This window comes from Peromyscus californicus, unplaced genomic scaffold (genome assembly GCF_007827085.1).
Source record: "Peromyscus californicus insignis strain IS unplaced genomic scaffold, ASM782708v3 Scaffold_4__1_contigs__length_199733344, whole genome shotgun sequence".
Classification (NCBI taxonomy): domain Eukaryota; kingdom Metazoa; phylum Chordata; class Mammalia; order Rodentia; family Cricetidae; genus Peromyscus; species Peromyscus californicus.
In genome coordinates, this window is record NW_026294562.1 from 113,149,998 (window position 1) to 113,166,084 (window position 16,087).

At 40.1% G+C, this 16,087-nt stretch overlaps 1 long non-coding RNA gene across 8 annotated transcripts in view; it reads left to right on the plus strand.

Annotated features, from left to right (window-relative positions):
- LOC128095350 (uncharacterized) overlaps positions 1–16,087 on the plus strand; it is a 36,723-nt gene that overhangs the window by 6,370 nt on the left and 14,266 nt on the right. For 3 of the 8 annotated variants that reach the window (XR_008213230.1, XR_008213228.1, XR_008213226.1), the window contains exon 2: positions 121–265. This is a non-coding gene — a long non-coding RNA (uncharacterized LOC128095350). The other 5 variants (XR_008213227.1, XR_008213225.1, XR_008213231.1 and 2 more) reach the window with 4 other exon arrangements.

The window sequence follows — 16,087 nt, forward strand, 5'->3', positions numbered from 1 at the left end:
GATGTACATATGGGCCTGCAATCAGCCTGTTATATCAGATCCTCTTATCTGTAATAAGCATTTAATTGACCCAGGCACTTGGTAAGTGTTTTTACATATGTTGTCTTGTTTAATCCACAGTACCCCCGAATAGATATTAAGTCTGACTTACTTCTCTCCAACTTCACCACGCTGAGCTGTCCAGTGTCCTCCAGCTCTCTGTTCTTACGGCTCACCAATAATCCAGTCTCTATACGAGAGGGAGATTTTACAATGAACTCCACAGGTATGTTCCTTTTTGACTTAAAACTTCTCAGGTTTTTCTCATTGCAACTGGAATAAAATTTACCAGGCCAAGAAAGACCAGCAGGAGCTCTCCCTTTTCAGTCACACTCTGCTTTTTCACCATGTTAAACTGCTGGGCCCTTTTCTCTCTTTCTAAAACATTCTAAGCAATACCTGGCTCTCTTCTCTGCCTAGAATGTTCCTTGTAGTCCTTCTCATAACAGATGTCATTGTCTCTGAGAGATCTTTCCTGCACATTCAAGTCTCACCCTTCCCTTTGACCATTTACTCCTTAACCCTGTTTTACTTCCTTCAAAATTGTTCCCACCCCCTTCTCAAGAAATTTGCCTGAGGTGCCACAGTAAATACAGAAACAATATTTTTGCTCGGGTCCATTTGGCTCTATGGGTGGTACTTTATCCATTAGGCCTATCTTAGCTTTATTTTCCCCTACATGTCTTCTCTGCACTCAATAAATATATCATAGGACACTAGAACTGAATGGAACTTGGGATGACTAGCTATTTCCTTGTAAAGTCATTCCAGTAAAGGTAACTACTTAACAACTATTTATTGAGGCTTCACAGTGTGTATTACTAAGGTAATTGAAGATCATTCACTTATAACATCCTAGGGATTTACAGAAATCTTTTTAAAAAAAAAAAAAACAAACAACTTGATTTTGTTTCAGTAGCCCTTAAGTTTTCAGTTTCAAGAATTTTAATGAAGCTGGATCCAGTGGCACATGCCTGTAATTGTAGTACTGAGGAGGCTGAGGTGGGAGGGGCTAGACTAAGGGAGACCCTGCTTCAGAACAAACAAAAATGACTGAATTGTAAATGCCCTGTCTTGATTTTCTCTGTTTAACTAATTGCTTTTGAGAATTGAAACTCGTGATTTCAATTCTTTAAATTCTAAAACCAGGAAAAGGAATGTCTTTTAAGAAAATGTTTTTCAGGCATATGTCAAGAAAAGACAGGAGCTGATAGCATCTGATAGCCAGAGACCTGCAAGGACATTTCCAGATCTGCTGCTGCAGAGCCTTGTTTAGCAGATAAAGAAGCTGAGACCCCATAGAAATGACTCATGGAAGAACAGGGTTAGAACCATGTGCAATTCATGTGGCACATCAGTCTGTCTTTCCTCCTTTGCGTCCTTTCTTCTGTAGAAACAGCAAAGATCCAGCAGGCTGACTTGAAGCTTCAGACGGTACACAGGGAGCTAATTCATAGGTTACCGTTCCTTGTGTGATAATACTGTTGCATATTATCATTCACTCACTAAGAGCCAGTGCCCCACCTGCCTGCCTGCAGTGGCTAATCACTCTACATCTGCCATCAGCTCTCTTTCCTCCTTATCAGAAGATTGTTTTTCAGAAAAGTGCCGTGTTGAATTTCTGCCTCCCTGACTATTGAAGACTTCATGTTGGGACAGGCTAATGAGGTCTGAATTACAGCATCAGTACCACATCAGAGTAGAGAAGTTAGGGACTCAGAGGATTTTAGAATCGTAGTTACCACAGAGGTCACAGACTCTCTTATCATCTAATTTTGCAGATAAATGATTCAGAGAGAAAGGGGAATATCACTTAACTGTCCACATTGGTACTGCTAACTGGATGCAGGGTAAGGCCAGAGATAATGCTGACCCAGTCACAGCATCTTCTACCACAGAAATGAAGAAATTCTGCTTCCTCTTTAGAATCAAAGCCCACCATAGTACCTTTCTCTAAGAAGATCAAAGCAAACAAAATGTCTTTTTTATTCTAAGAATTTTGTGATAATTAAGAGATAACAATATGAATTTTTTTGCGATTGGGTTTAGAAAATGCTGTTAGCTCTCCCTGCCCAACTTCATGTGACAAGTGAAACTGAATATATTCATGGTGTGCAACACAATCTTTTGATTTGTGACATGATATACTTTGTAAAAGGATAATCAAAATGAAGCTAATTAATAGATCCATCACCTCACATAGTTACCCTTTTTATTATCTGTGTCAAAAATGCTTAATAGCTTATCTCAGCAGATCTCAAGTGTATAATACCCTATTAATTATAGTTGCCATGCTATACAGATCTCTATAGTTTATTCATCTTGCATAGCCAATATTTTACTCTTTGACTAACGCATCTCCATTTCCACAAACTTCACGCCTTAGCAATGCTCTTTCTGTGATTTCAAAGCCTTTGAGTGTAAGTGAGAACATACAGTACTTGTCTCTTTGTGCCTGATTTATTTCACTAAGCACAATGTCTTCCAAGTTCATACATATTATCTCAAGTGACAGGATTTCCTTGTATTTTTATAAAGTTGAGTAATATTCCATTCTATATGTACATGGTGTCTTGTTCATACATTCACCCACTGATGGATGCTTACTTTAATTTAACCTTCACTGTTAAGTATAGTGCTTCAGTGACTGTAGAGATACACTTGTCTCTTTGACATACTAATTTCATTTTCTTTGGAGATACACATACACAGACACACACAAACACAGACACACACACACAGACACACACACACATCTCCAGTTGTATACCCAATAGTTGGATTGCTGAGTCGTATAATAGTTTTATTTTTATTTAGAGAACTTCCATACTTCTTTGAACAATGTCTGTGCCAATTTATATTCATACCAACACTGTAAGAAAATTCCCTTTTTTCCATATCCTCCACCCCTTCTTATGTTTGTTTCTTTAATGACAGCTGTTCTAACAGATATAGCATGGAACTTCATTGTGATCTTGGTTTTCATTTCCTTGATGATGCTGATATGCAACATTTTTTTTTTCAAATATCTATTGGCTGTTTGTGTATCTTCTTTTGAGAAGTATCTATGCTTGTCCTTTGCCTATTTTAAAAACCAGGTTATTTCTTTGCTATTGAGCTGTTGAGTCTCTCATCAACTTTGGATAATAACCTCTTATCAGATGTAGTTTACAAATTTTTTTTATAAGCCATGTTTTCCTTTTCTCATTTGTTTTGTTTGCTATGCAAAGTCTTTATTCTTTTATATTATTATTATTATTTATCTTTCTCTCATACATTACATCCTGATTGCAGTTTCCCATTCCTCCATTCCTTCTAGCGCCTTCTGAGTGATTATTTTATGAGCAGCTGCAGAACCGCAGGTGAGAGAGATTTGTCCCAACTGCTAGCCAGCTGGGACACAGAAAAACTTTCAGTTACAAATGGCGCCAAAATGTGGGGCAAGATTTTTCACCTAAAACCTGAGAAAGCTTAAAAAAAAAAAAAAAGATTCTAAAACGGAGCTAAAAACAGCTTCCTAGTGTGTTTCTCAGGCCAACCACTGCTAGCTACAGTATGGCGGGTTTGCCGCATGTGGACTTGACCGGCAGCATGGAAGATTCCTGCCACTGTACACAGTGGTATCTGTAAGTCATTCAACATGGGGCATGGTGGATATAGCTTTTGCTAGTACAGACCAAAAAAAAAAATAAAGGAAATAAAGAAAAGGTTTTTGGGCTACACGTTGCTAGATGAAAGCATAGATCCGCTGCTTCCGAGAGTTGGTGGTACACATGGCTCCCAGAGCCAGAGTTGGCAGTAAACGTATTACCACCATGTTGGAAAACTGAAGTGGGTCCTAGTCATTCTACAGTTTAAAGCAATAGATTCACAATAAGTCAGATTCAGATTAAATAAACCTCTAAATGGTTTACGGTGTATGTAAAAATGTATGCAGGCTTGGAAGAGAGAGGAAAAGGAATATGAACACTTATATAAAGAAATAGTTATAAAAAATAAAGTCTTTAAAGAGACAGGAAAGGTAATATAAAAAATAAGCCATGTAAAGATGGATATTACACAGAGAGTCTGGATTATATTGTGTTTGGGATTTTTAACTGCAGAAAGACATTTGATTGTAAAGGCTACTCAGTTAAACCAATATGTATATTTTAAAGATATCTTGACTTCAAAACTTGGATCTAAGGATGTGTTTCTTTGGAAAGAGGTTATGCTTTTGTTTCCACAGAAGATTAGAACCTATGGATTGATTCGAAGCTAATATAGTTTGACCAGCCAAGACCCCCTGAAAGGTCTCTGATGATACCATGGCCCAGATGATCCAAAATCTAGAACGGCTTCCAGGCAACTGGCTCAGACAATGCAGCCTTATAGATGCTACAGCTAAGATTTAACTATAATTCATAATTTTCTCAGGATCCCCATAAGACTACCAGTGCCCCCTATCAGCAGGAAGTAGCCTAAAACACTGTGCCTACATTCGCAAAAAATGGATTATGGATGTTTATTTTTATTTAGGTTGTTGGTTACAAATTGTTATTGGTCATAGTCAATCTCTTTCTAGAAGAAAAAAGGGGGATATGATATGGAAATATAGGATATAGATATGATAAGATAAAAGGATAGATTATTGAATCTACTTTTAAAGAGCAACTTGTTTAAAAATGTTTTAAAATGCTATGGATTTTAGTTTATTGATACAAATTTAAAATTAATTTTGTTATACTGTATGCATATTTCTACTCTTGTTTAAAGTATTTTGTGCAACTCATTTGAAATTGTAATGTATAATTAAGAAATGCAGATTATTAGTCACCTTTGATAATCAAACTTATAGTCATGTTAGTTAAGTTTTCTAGGTATACATAGATATATTTTAATTAGGTAAATAATCTTCAAACACTTCAAAGACCTACAGAATATGGCATTTAAAATGTTTTAAAAATTTAGACTTTTCTGGACAGTGAGACACATCTGCTCCTGGTAGCACCCATTTACTTCAAAGAGAAAGATGGACATTGAAGACACTCTATATGGAGTTTATCTTCTTCTTGGCAAAAATAGCCATTTGGGCAAGAAACTGTTCTTGCCTGGACTGCTTGACAAAATGTTGTATCGACTGGACTTGCAGGACCCATAGGAAGGTCACCACTGAACTTTGAAAGGTGAGATGGCCCTTCAGGTTCCTGCTTCACAGAGGAGACTGCCAGATATTCTACAGGACACACAGAGAAGCTACTAAAAAACTCTAGGCCTGTGGGCTGAAGATGGATGCCCCAACGTTACAGAGGAACTTTGGATGACTGTCCAGGTAGCCAGCTGTCTTTGTCATTCTAGATTTTTGGAAGCTGCTTACAACGTTCTTCCTTTTTACTTAGGTAATATTATATCCTTCTGAGGTCTTTGATGTAGTTGAAGACTAGATAGTTATAATTATGATTTTCCTTGGTTATAATAAGAGATAAGGTAGATATGAAACCTTAGACTCACAAATGTAGGATAGGAAAGATATTTTCTTTAATTTTGCCAAATACAAATAGACTAGATATTATAACTATAATTCTTGCTTGATAACTGTTTTGCTATATGTAATTTTATTATGTTAAAGTTAAAACCTTCCTTTTCGATTAGACAGAAAAGGGGAAGTGCTGTGGAATGTCTCTCTGTATGCTGTGAATGTGTGTTGCTCTGATTGGTTGATAAATAAAATGCTGATTGGCCAGTAGCCAGGCAGGAAGTATAGGCAGGATAAGCAGACAAAGAGAATTCTGGGAAGAGGAAGGCTGAGTGAGGAAACACTGGCCTGCTGTCCAGGGAGCAGCATGTAATGGCACACAGGTAAAGCCACAGAACACATGGCAACATGTAGATTAACAGAAATGGACTGAGTTTAGATGTAAGAGCTAGTCAGTCATAAGCCTGAGCTAATGGCTGAGCAATTTTAATTAATATAAGCTTCTGTGTGTTTACTTGGGTCTGAGTGGCTGCAGACTGGGCAGGACACAGGAAAACTCCAGCTACACTCCCCCAACTTCTTATCTCCCCCAGATTCACTCTTCCTCCATTTCCCTTCAGAAAAGATCAGGTCTTCTAGGGATATCAAATGAACATGGCATAACAAGTTAAAATAAGACTAGGCACAAACCCTCATATCAAGACAGGACAAGGCAACTAAATAGGAGGAAAAGGGTCACAAGAGCAGGAAAAAGAGTCAGAGACACCTCCCACTCCCACTGTTAGCAGTCCCAAAGAACACCAAGCTATACAACTATAGCATACATGCAGAGGACCTAGCTCAGACCCGTACAGGCTCTGTGGTTGTCTTTTCAGTCTTTGTGAGCCCCTGCGAGCCCTGGTTAGTTGATTCTGTAGGCCGTGTTATCATGGTGTCCTTGACCCCTCTGGCTCCTACAATCCTTCCCTTATTTTGTGGGATTCCCCTCATTCCACCTAATGTTTGGCTATTGGTCTCTGTATCTGCTCCTGTAAGTTGCTGGATGAAGCCTCTCTGATGATGATTGGGCTAGGCTTTGATCTATAAGTATAGCAAAATATCATTAGAAATCATTTCATTGACAAACTCTTTATTCTGATGTAATACCATTTGCCTGCTTTTGCTTTTTTTTGTCTAATTTTTTCAAAATATTTTTCTCTTGACAATCATATATATATATATATATATATATATACACACACACACACACACACACAGATAGATAGATAGATAGATAGATAGATAGATAGATAGATAGATTAGGGTATTTACACACACACACACACACACACACACACACACACTGTTACTCTTTCTCATTCCTCTTCTCTCCCACTGAAACTCTCCTTTTTCCAATAATCTCTTGGTGGTGGTGGTGGTGGTGGTGGTGGTGGTGTGTGTGTGTACACCCAGTAATTTTAATTAAGGCTGGTGACATGAGCATAGTAGGGGTTATTTACTTAAACATAATAATTTATCAGCTACACCACTGAGAAAAATAAGAACCTCTCCCATGATATGCATTAACTGCCTATGGACCTAGGGAAGGACATTCTCATATCTTCAATTAATTTATGAGTGCAATGGTCTTGTCATGTCTGGAAGACAACTTTTGCAGCGTACCTCTGTAACCTCTGACTCTTAATTTTTTTCTATTCCCTGTTCCATGATGTTCCCTGAACTTTTGGTGGTAGTGGTGATGGAGAGTACTAGGCATGAGCTCCCTCCCATAGAGGGGGCATCAAATAAAGTTAGAGGGTAGTTGGTTACTCCTGTAATAGCTGTGCCATTATTGCATTGCTGGGCATAACTTGCCAGCAAGTCATTAATGTAGTTAGCATGGTACATAGCTGGATTAAACTGTTAATAACTGCCCCCCCTGAAGTCTACATAGCTTCTTTCAGCACTATCAAAGCTAGACAGCAGGGAGGGAGTTTTTTAGCTCAGATCCAGCTTGATTTCTCAATATCTTGCAACCCACACATGTGGTATCATCAGAAATGTGGTCTTATGATCTTGTCCTGGCAGGCAAACAAGAGCATTGTTCTTGGCTGTGTTATAAGGATCATATCCAAAAATCCGTTTCCAAGACCAATGTCAGAGTATATCCCCAGTGTTTAATAGTTCCAGGCCACACATTTAAGTCTTTATTTAGAGATTTTGTTTTTTAAATGTGATGTGAAGTAACGATTCCATTTCACTGTTACTATATGTATGCTTATTTTTCCCCATACAGTTTACTGATGAGATTCGTCACTTAAAATTTTTCATCTTTGACCTTTGAAAAATTTGATTGTCTTCATGAAGTTCTATTTCTATTTAACCTATGAGTTTTTTTTTTAAAAATTTTCTCTTAAAGTTCTCCTTTGGCACAAACGAAAAGGCCCAACTCCTCCAACAGATGCAGAAATGTGAAAGCCTCAAGTCCTCCAGTTCCAGGTTATTTTTCATTACCCCTGGGAGCACTGGATCTCATGCCAGCACGGATATACTATTTTGATACTAAACAGATTTCTCAGAAACTCAGGCCGAGTGCCATCTCCAGGAGCTGTCTCACAACATTGTCCCACAGTGCAGGATCGTGGACTGCTGTCCTTCAGTCCAGGCTTTGCTGCAGGAGGAGGAGAATTGCCTTGGTCAGCATTTGCCTCCCAGACATGTTGGGGAAAAAATGTATCTACAAAAATCTACAAAGTTATTTGTCTGGCATGGTTTCCATCACTGCAGAAGGATAGGATTATTGCATAGGATAATTCTGCTGTACATCAAAACCTGAGATGGGGATATGTGTTCAAGTGATTCCTTGAGTGTTGTCAAGGAGAAACAAGTGAGAAAAAAACAAAACAAAACAAAACAAAAAACAGGTTACAACACAGAAAGAGGCTAAACAAAAATTTGGCCCCACGGATGTCTCACTTCAGACATGGAGTGTGTTGAAGGACAGATTACACTACAGAGTGACTCCCAGCCTAGGGGGAGGTGACCTGGCCTCTTATACCCCTGACATTCAGTCATTGGCGCCTGGCTACAGAGATTAGGTGGTGTGTGTGTGTGTGTGTGTGTGTGTGTGTGTGTGTGTGTGTATAAAGCCTCCTGGTCAGGGTGGCTCCCATCTCCTCAAAGTTTCTTCTTGGCCAAGCACAATTCTCCAAAGAAAAGGCTACCTGCCTATTGAATTAGAAATTTCTCCAGCATCTGACGGTAACTGCCTGGGTTCACTGGTTGGTAGGATGATCTGAACAAAGTACCAACAGCAATTCTGATGCAAGACACAAAATCACTTAAATATGAGAATTGATCCACTAATCCTAGAATTCCCAGAGATTATGCCTCACTATATATTCCTTTCCACAGACTTAATTAGTGAGTAAATAAAGGCAAAAATGACATAAAAAAGTCTTGTGGTTTAAAGTGGCTACAGCTAAAGATGATGTCTAAATACAGCACTCTATCTCTGTATTCCATCAGCTTGGTGAAATACATAACCTTGAATGTTATATCATAAATCACATTTTACATTCATTTTAACGACCGAGGGTACTGCCATATACTTCAGTCTTGCAGACTGACCAATAGGTGGCACCAGAAACACCATACTTACTGTGGCTAATTTATGCAGTATGTATTTATGTGCTAAAACTTCAATCTCTTTCTACATAGGTCTGCCATATTGAAAAGGGATTCGTAACATTGACTCCAATCTCAGACTTGGTAACTTACAGTTCAGCTGTTTTGCTATTTGAGTTCTTTTCATAGGGTAACTTGAGTGAGGAAAAAAAAAGTATGATAGGGCCAGTGATTTCAGAAAGAAAACATCTATTCATTGGTAGCAGGAAGGAAAAACAACTGGAGATCTGCATCCTTTACCTTCAAGGTCTCTTGAGTGTATAGATGCTGGAGATTATTAGGAAATATTTGAATAACAGGATAAAAAAGTCAAGGATCCTGCTTCCAAAACATGAACCTTATTCTCCACTAAAAACAGACTTGGATGCCGACCAAGTCATCCAAGGATCACCCTCGCCAATATCTGACCACAGAGTTCCACTCTGGGAAAGGTCTTTGAGTCTGCTGTTCCTCATTTTCAGACTTCTTTCTTTTGAAGTTTGCACTTTATTGTTGATGAAGGGAAGTAAAGCAGAGGGCACTACCTCTTACAGCTGACTTTTTCTTTTTTCGGAAATCTAGCTCCTAAGCTCCCTTCTGAGAGCAGACTATTCCAAGGAGCAGAGGAAAGTGCTGGACTGAACTAGGATGCATTTACTCAGCATTTACTAATATTTCTGTAATCAATATTTGATCTTTCAACCATATTAAATTTGGGATACCGAGTCCCAGAAAAGTCATGACGTCAGGAACTCAATCTAGTTTCTCTGACGGCAAGGCCAAGGCTAAACCTAGATGTGCAACTGGCTTGTTCTACAAGTGTGACCGATCTTTTCACCTCACGAGGCTTCAGTTTCATCTGTAGCTTCCAGGCACTTTCCTGCTAGAAATGTGCAGATTCTGAACAGTACGTGTGGAGTGTGGTGTCTTGTGTACGGATTGGGACTAGAGGTGTGGCTTGGCACCCTAGTCACTAGGAAGGGAGGGTAAATCTCACTTTGATGGCGGTCCAAGGTGGAAAGTGACACAGCTATTATACAATGTGTTAAACAGCCTGGTTCTTGTGTTTTGAGGGGAAAGCAAAGACCAAGACCTGACTAGCCTTTCTTATACCTATCACCAGCTTATTATACCGTGAACATTGTGCCTCTGGGAGCTTTTCTTTCCAAGCTTTGGAATGTCTCTTTACGTGGCATAATCCCTTCCATGCGTGCTGAGCATTCTTCTCACTCTCTTCTCCGGAGATGCTGCTAGCTCTGCTCTGCTGTATTCACCACCACTGCTACTGTTACTGTTATCGCTATTATTAAAACGGAGGCTTGTTATATAGCTTATGTAGGTTAGCATCATACACACAGTTCTCCTGCCTTTTCCCCCAGTGCAGGAATTTCAGGAACATGCTCGCTCTGCTTCTTTGGCAGCAGGACTGATTGGAGGGAGTTTGTTCTACTTTTTGCTTAAAAGCTAGAACCCAAGCCTGGTGGCATAGGTCTGTGGTCCTCAATGCTAAGGCAGGAAGATACTGGATTCAAGTACTTCCTGGGTTACATAGTGAGTTTGAGGCCAACCTCAGTAACTTAACATGTTACTGTCTCAAAATAAAAATTAAAAAAAAATTAATAAAAAGGGCTGAAGATGTAGGTCCATGGTACAGTAATGGCTAGCATGTGTGAGGCCCTGGTTCCATCCCTAGTACCAAAAGATAAAGGCAGTAAAACTGTTTGAGGACACATGTAGAATGGACGTGTGTGTGTGTGTGTGTGTGTGTGTGTGTGTGTGTGTGTGTGTGTACTCATAACATGAACAAGAAAAGTCAGGAAAGAAAAATAACAATAATCTTAACTGAGTCCTTAGAATGTGAAAGGCCCTCTGCTAGATCCAATAGATATCTTATCTCCCTTCATCTCTGAGATGGGAACTATGCTGTGTAATGGTTATGTGATCAGGAACTAGAGCCAGACAGACCTGGCTTCTCACCAAAGCCTTGATACTGCCTCATGTGTGACCCTGGACAAATCTATGTGACCTTCCTACGCTTTGTTTCCTCACTGAAACAACATGTGTAATGTTCTCAGTATTACCCTGGAGTAAGTGCTTGCTCAGTGAAGGTTAACTAACATCATGGCAATCACTCCAAAGAGCAGATCTTATCTACTTTATACTACTTGAAAAATTCAAGGTCCTGAGAGGCTAGGCAAAGTCAGTTTCATGCTGGTACTGATGTAATGTTATGGGCATCTGTTGTTTCTTTTCCCTAAAAGCTCATTTTTATCCTGAGAAACCATTCCCATTTCTCTTGCCCTTTATCCCATTTTGTTCTGGAACACATCATATAAAGGTCAAAGGAGAACTCTGGAGTCAGATGATCTAGCCCAACTCTCCCAATGCTTCCTGCTGGCTGTGTAATTTTGGGATTCTTTAACCTTGTGCCTTAGTTTCTTCATCTATCAAATGGTTGATAAAAATGTTTGCCACTGGATTCTGAAAAGGATTAAATCCATGAATACAAACAAAATGCTTACGGCATGGTGTGATAGAATGCAAATGTTCAACAAGTGTAAATTAGTCTTGCTCTACCTAAACTCTTGCTTACCTTGTTTAGTCTAGGGCAAGGTCATTAGATTTTTCTTATAAAGAGCAAATGCCAATGTTTTAGGCTTTGTGGTTATGCCATCTCCTTCACCCACTGCTGGCTATGTTAGATTTTTGGTATCTATGATTCAGTTCTGATACTTTGATATAATTTGTTTTCTTCACGCTGTTCACAATTATTAAGAAAAATTGAAGGCTGGCATGTACTTGGTATTTATCATGTGCCAGGCAATTTAGTATGTACTGTCCTGTGTGATCTCTCACTGCATACAGTAACTTTCTAAAGTTGGCATTATTACCATAATTTGACCAAGAACACAGGAATATTTGATGCCAGCTGATTTCCTTCTTAGATGCCATGTTAGCCTTTTTAAGGATGCAGAATGGACTTTTCAGGTCCCATTTCATGTCTTCCTCAGTCTCCAAGGAAGAATGCTGGAAGAGCAAACTTCATCAAGGCACACTTAATCCCTCTTCTGGGAAAAAGGGCATGTCCTGATCAGGAATCCTCACTGTTCCCTTTGGCCCTTTTGGGCAGTGGGGAGTGGCAGTCTTGGAGGTTTTGCCCAGCTGCCCAGAAGAGAGTGGATGAGCAGCTGAGGCTGCCGATAAACAGCCTGAGTTAATCCAGGCTGCAGCTTGTAGTTCTCTTGCAAGACCCATCAAGGATTTTCCTTCCGCAGTATCACTTCACAGTGGCTGGCTGACTTGTGTTTACCAACTGCCTGACTCTTGGATATGCAGGATACTTCAGCAGGTAGACTGTACCTAACCTGAGCAGACACATCTTGAGCTCTGAAGCTAGCACAGGAAGGCTTGCATAAACAGGGCTTTTGTGACAGAGGATGAGAAAGAAGTCAGAGGAAATAATTAATCCCCATATCCATTAACAGTTCTCATCTTGAACACCAGTTCTTTGAGTTTTGGATAGAAGTCAAAGAGCTGCCAAATTAATACTTCGTATTGGACAACTTCTGTGTCTTGTTCCATTTCTTACTAACATAGCTGTCATAGTTTATGTTAGGCACTTAACCTACATTATTTTTAATTATCTCAGCAGTTCTGATGAGTAGATATAAAATGTCACTAACTAAAAGGATGAACAGAGGTTAAAACTTAGTGAAGACTGGGAGGGAACTTGGCCTCTGTTTATACCACAGTTGAGGGGAGGCTTTATAGCTCTCAGTTCTCAGAACAGGTCCAGACAGCGGAAATAGAAATGAAACTTAGAGTCAGTTGCACCTCTTCTTAAGTTCTCAGACATTTTGAAGGGAGAGACTTTCATTACTCTGTTTGGTTGAGGTACCATCAGCACTTGACTAATACCTGGCCCGAAGCAGGGGAGCCACAGATTTGTGTGGAATGTTTGAATCAGTGACTCCACATGTCCGCTTCCAACAAAACAGCAACACTGACTGGATGAGGTTAAGGTCTTAGTTAAGTTCTTTCTGGAAGTCTCACTACTTTTACGATGAATTTTTATTTATCTCATGTTTTTAGTGTGTGCTGTGGGATGTTCTGTATGGCAAATGTGTTGCTCTGATTGGTCAATAAATAAAACACTGATTGGCCAGTGGCTAGGCAGGAAGTATAGGCGGGACTAACAGAGAGGAGAAAAGAAAGAACAGGAAGGCAGAAGGAGTCACTGCCAGCCGCCATCAGGACAAGCAGCATGTGAAGATGCCGGTAAGCCACGAGCCACGTGGCAAGGTATAGATTTATGGAAATGGATTAATTTAAGCTATAAGAACAGTTAGCAAGAAGCCTGCCACTGCCATACAGTTTGTAAGCAATATAAGTCTCTGTGTTTACTTGGTTGGGTCTGAGCGGCTGTGGGACTGGCAGGTGAGAGAGATTTGTCCTGACTGTGGGCCAGGCAGGGAAACTCTAGCTACAAATGGCACCCAATGAGTTGGCAAGAGTTTCCACCTAAAACCTGAGAAAAGATTCTAAAACGGAGCTAAAAACAGCTTCCTAATTGTCTCTCTCAAATGAGCCGCAGCTGCCGGTTTGAGCTGCTGGCGTGTTCCTGGCTGTGCTCGACCTGCAGTATGGCGGGAATGAGGCCTCTGCAAGTGGCACATTAAGCTGCGTGGTGGATTTAGTCTTTGCTAGTACAAAACAAAAAGAGAGGTTTCTGGGCTACATGCTGCTTGGATAAAAGCATAGACCCACGATAGCTCCCAGAGCTGGTAGTAAATGTACCACCGCCATGTTGGGAAGCTGAGGTGGGCGGAGTCAGCAGCCATAGCATCATTTCAGTCTTACGAATGCTGCAGTTTAAAGCAATAGATTCACAATAAGACAGATTCAGATGTAATAGTTTACAATGTGTGTAAAATATACATAGGCTTGAAAGAGACAAAAAAGGTGATATATACAGTTATATAAACAAATACATAGTTTTAAAAAATAAAGTCTTTAAAGAGATAATAAAATTAATATAAAAAATAAGCCACGTAAAGATGAATATTACACAGAGAATCTGGATTGTGTTGTCTTTGGGATTTTTAACTGCAGAAAAACATTTGATCATAAAAGATGTTGAGTTAAACCAATATGTATATTTTAAAGATGACTTGACTTCAAAATTTGGATGTAAGGATGTGTTGCTTTGGAAAGGAGACTCTGCTTTTGTTCCCACAGAAAGCCAGAGGCTATGGATTTATTCCAGATTAAGATACATCAGGTTTGACCAACCAAGACCCCCTGAAAGGTCTCCAATGACACCATGGCCCAGATGATCCAACATCCAGAATGGTTTGAAGGCAACTGGCTCAGACAATACAGCCTCATGGACTATTCCATAATCCTAAAATTTTCTTTGTGTCCCCATAAGGTACAGCACCCCCCTCCAGCAGGAAGTAGTAAGAGAAGCTACACCCAAATTCCCAAATTATATGTAATTTTACTTTTTTAAGGTTAAAACCTTCCTTTTTGAAAAAAAAAGAAAAGAAAAGAAAAGGGGAAGTGCTGTGGGATGTTCTGTATGGCAAATGTGTTGCTCTGATTGGTCAATAAATAAAACACTGATTGGCCAGTGGCTAGGCAGGAAGTATAGTCTGGACTAACAAGTGTCTCTGTGTCTGTGTGTAGCAATGTCACAGGAGTGAAGCAGGGACCAGCAGAGGCCAGAAGAGGGTATTGGACCGCCTGGAGTTGGTGCCACTAGTGAGTCACCTCATGCTTTCATGGCAAACTTTTTACTGACTCAGCTACCACAGTATGTTAAAAAAAAAATCTTAAATTTAGATAGTTTTTTTGTTTGTTTGTTTTTAGACAAGGTCTCAATTGGTTACCTGTGTCGCCCAGATTAGACCTAATTCCTCATTTTTCCTGCCTTAGCCTCCCAAGCAGCTGAGGGTATAGGCATGGGTCACCCTGTCAAGGCCTAGACTGCTGGAGGACAGCCTCAAACAGAGGAAAGAATTCAGTTCCATGGATTTCCTTTAGGCTATTTTTGTAATGAACCTTAACTAGACAGTTACCAAGTTTTGTCTGCTGAGCAAGTTAAGCAGAGACCCCTAGAATTCAGGCCTTTGGAAAGGGGGGTAGAAGGCAAAGGGGGAAATTGTGGGCAGCGGCGGGGGTGGGGCAGAGCTGGAACATTGCCTAGTCCTTGCTCCACAGGCAGAACCTCAGCCCAGTTCCCTTTTGCTTGCTCTGTGGGACAAGGCTGCATTAGCAAGCTATAAATTCCACCAGTGTAAGTATGAGGAATGTGGAGATGAATGTGAGGAAGTCTTTATTCCAGAGGAAAGGGCATGATAGTGGGCCAGCTGGAGACGGAAGACAGAACAGTTCCCAAGTGTGAGCCAACAGAGATTGGAAATGAGAATCTGGGCTCAGCCTGCATCTGGATTTTAAGAACTGGTTGTAAGTGATAGGGCTGTCAAGTAACTGGAAATAAGTCTGTAGAGACCTGAGGTGACACGGGATTGATTTGTGAAGAAAAATTAGTAGTGTGTTTATCTGATCATTTGAGACAACCTGTCCCTCTGGCAAGGAGAAGCATTTGTGCAGGGAATTAAACTCGCAGAAAGACTGAAAGTAGCAGTGGGCCCTGCAAAAATGATGAGCAGACAGTCAAGTATCCAGAAAAACCCATCTGGGTTTGCCATCAAAGACAACTGGGTCGAGATAGGGAGTGTAAGCAATTGGCCCAATGTCCTGAGAATTGTGGGCGATGTCCTGTCTTCAGACCTGTGGTTACTACTGTGGAACTCACAGTAAAGGATCGTTTCCCATCAGGAAATGAGACTTAGAAACGAAAACTGTTGAAGACTGTTTAGAAGATGTGTGTTAGCTGAATGCTTGCTGGAACCCACAGAAGGTCTCTGGGTTCTTGGAAAGTTA